A 3,631-nucleotide genomic window follows, 5' to 3' on the forward strand; every position below is an offset into this window, starting at 1 on the left:
ATGTATCTGATGTATTGCGCCCTGATGTAATTGATTAATTTGTAAAATGATTCTGCCTTAAATATAAATGAAAGAAAAGATGAAAAACAAGAGAAAATGAAACTAAGAAAATAAGAAAGAGGTGAAGAACCCACCACAGCTTATGTTTTGTTGTTCCCTCTTCACCATTGATTTCATACCCCTAAAATTAATTGATTTATAATTTTAATTTTGATTGTAAACTCCGCGCCCAAAAATAAAAAAAATTGAAATATAAGAAAAAATTGAAACATAACCAAAGAAACATAACCAAAGACTCTATGTTAATGAAATATAACCGTAACTTGAAAGTGTGAGAATTAATTGAAACCCGCCTCTATGATGTTTAAATGTGTAATGAACCCATGACCACCTTGAATGATAATTAAAGTAAGTGAAATAGTAAAAATGAAATAATAAAATGAAATGATAGAATAAAATAAAATAAAGAAACATAACCATTGATTTTAATTAAAACCTTCACGCCAAATTTGATTGATTTGTACATGCCGCTAATAAAATTTTGTATTGTAAATTTTGTATGACCATTTTTGACTTGTATGACTTTTGTTAAAATAATTTTAACTTCAATAATTCTTTTGAAGTAATTTTAGCACCTGTAATTTTTAAAGAACCATAAATGAAATAGAATAAAAAAAAAAAAAAAAAAAAAAAAAATAAAGAAACCTCTGCCACCTAAATTTATAAGACCCCAAAATAACCAAAGAAAAAATTAAGACTATAAAAAAAAACTGATGAAATAAATTGATAAGTGAAGAACCCGCCACTACTGTGTGTTTTTATTCCCTCTTCACTAATATGATTTAAATACCCTCTTGACTGAATAATTGTTTGAATGAAATAAGAAAAATAAAATGAAATGAAAGAAACATAACCATAATCTAAGAAAATTGAAAATTAACCCGCAACTAAATTTTAAAGTAAAGAAATCCTCCTCTATATTGTTTGATAAAGTAACCCGTAACCATGATTTAATAAAGAAAACATAACCTAAAAAAGAAAAGAAAAATATAAAGAAACACAACTCAAAAGAAACATAACCATAAAATTTTGAAAATAATTTTCAAAAAAAAAAAAAAAGGAACCGCAATCTATAGTGTATTTTTATTTAATTTTTGTAATCTTAATTTAAACATCAAACTCCTCATCACTTCCTTCCCATCTTGAATCTTCATCCATAAAATCTTCACCACTTTGTTGTTCATTTAAATCTTCTTCATCTGTACTTTCTTCTACTTCATTTGTGCCTCTTGCATAAAATTTCTTGACATGAGAAGCCGCATACCTTCGCCGTAATTCAGTACCATCTAATTCTTCTAAAATAAAAGATCCCATATGTAATTGTTCTTTGACTTTATAAGGTCCATTCCATCTGTTTTCAAATAATTTACCCCATTGACTTTCTAAAGATGCATTATAAACTAAAACCATATCAGCAACTTCCAAAAGACTTTTCCTTAATTTGTGCACATTTTTCTTATCCCAATACCTAACACTTTCTTCTCTAACTCTCATCATTTTACTATAAGCATTATCCATCATTTCTTCTCTTCTTAATAACTGTTTAGTTCTTGCTTCTAATAATTCAGCTCTTGTATGTACTTCTTCCCAATTAACTCCTAAGAAAGTTCCAGCCTCAACATCAACAGGTAAGACCGCTCTTTGACCAAAAACCATCTCATAAGGTGAAATTCCTGTAGTTCTTTTTGTTGAAATTCTATCTGCAAATAAAACCATTGGTAAAGTTTTCCGCCAAGCACTTGGATTTGTACTACACATTTTGACTAAAGTATCCTTGATTGGCTTGTGTCCTCTCTCAACCATTCCAGCTGCCTGTGGATAATAAGGTGTAACAATTCTAAGTTTTGCTCCACAACTTTCAACCGCCTTGACTAATTCATCTTTAAATTCACCACCTCCATCAACTGTAACCATTTTAATTGCACCATACCTAAATATCCATTCTTTTTCTAAAAATTCAGCAACCTTATCCGCCTTTAAATTTACCAAAGGTACCGCTTCAACCCATCCTGATAAATCATCTCTAGCAACCACTAAATATTTATGTTGTCCAACTTTAATATGAACAGCATCCATACTAATTCTACCAAATAAAGTAGCTTCACCTGTAGCATGACCTAATTCTTTAGGTGTTAAAGAACTCCGCTTTTGACAAGCTTCACAACTTTGAACCCATTCCCGCACAGACTTCTTCAAACTTGGCCACCAAAACCTAAGTACTATTCTTCTGTAAGTTTCTTCAACTCCTCTATGACCTAAACCTTCATGTAATTGTTCTAAAATCCAATCTTGACCTTCAACATTTGTAACTACAACCTGAGCCATAGGATTTTGCCGCCGCATTAACCTTCCATTATCCAAATAAAACTTATCACTCTTCCTCTTAATTGATTTAAATTCTTCATCACTAATATCTTCTGGTCTGATTAAATTTTCTAAGTAATTGACTAAGTGTTTCCAGAATCCAACTTGTCCCCATCTTGCGTCACCATCAAGTAAATCTTCATTGATAATTAAATCTCCACAATAAATTCCAAAATCATAATCACTGTTTGCAACATCAATAAGTTTCTTCTCTTCATTAAATTCCTCAGCATCACTATCTAAATCACTATCTCGAGGTCTGCGTGATAAACCATCTGGCATAGTAAAAGTCTTACCTGCTTTATGAACCAAGTCAAAAGAAAATAATTGAATAAAAGAAACCCATCTTGTCATAGGAGCATTAGGTAAGTCAGGGGTATTAATCATTTGAATCAAAGCTTTAGCATCTACTTGTAACTCAAAATGTTGACCCCATAAATGAACTTGTAATTTCTTCAAAATCTTTGCAACTCCACATAATTCTAATTTTGGTTGTGAGTACCTTGATTCAACTTCAGTAAATGTAACAGATTCATACAACACTGGTCTATCTTTCTTAATTTTATCTTCTTGAGTTAATACCGCACCAGCCGCAATATAACTTGAATCAACTGCTAATTTTAATTTACCCGCACCTTCACCATAAGTAATACTCTTCAAAGTAATTTCTCTACCTACAATTTCCTTCAATTGTTCAAAAACATCTTGACATACACTATCCCAATCCCAATCAACTCCCTTCCTTGTTAATCTTCTTAAAGGAGATGATAACTCAGAGAAACCTTCAATAAACATTCTTACATAAACACATACACCTAAAAAGCCTCTAATTTGTCCTGGATCTTTTGGTACTGGCCAAGTTTGAATTTTGTTCCTCTTCTTAACTGAAATAGTGCGCCCATGAAAACCAACTACATGTCCTACAATTTCTAATTCAGGTACACATGCAGCAAACTTCTTTCCTGAAACCGCAAGTCCAGCTTCCTCAATTCTGAATAAAATTCTTTCCAATGTAACCGCATACTCATAAATAAATCTTCTTATACCTTCATTTTCAAATAAAACTTCATTGTCATAATCATCTCTGGGACCCATAATTCCACCATCATCAATAAATACACCCGCATGTTCAGGAATCTCATCTTGTAAAATCCACATCATTTGAGCTTGATAAACTGCAACTGAATTTGTTGCACCTTGAGGAAGT

Source organism: Melampsora larici-populina, assembly GCF_000204055.1.
Source record: "Melampsora larici-populina 98AG31 unplaced genomic scaffold MELLAscaffold_2, whole genome shotgun sequence".
NCBI lineage: Eukaryota > Fungi > Basidiomycota > Pucciniomycetes > Pucciniales > Melampsoraceae > Melampsora > Melampsora laricis-populina.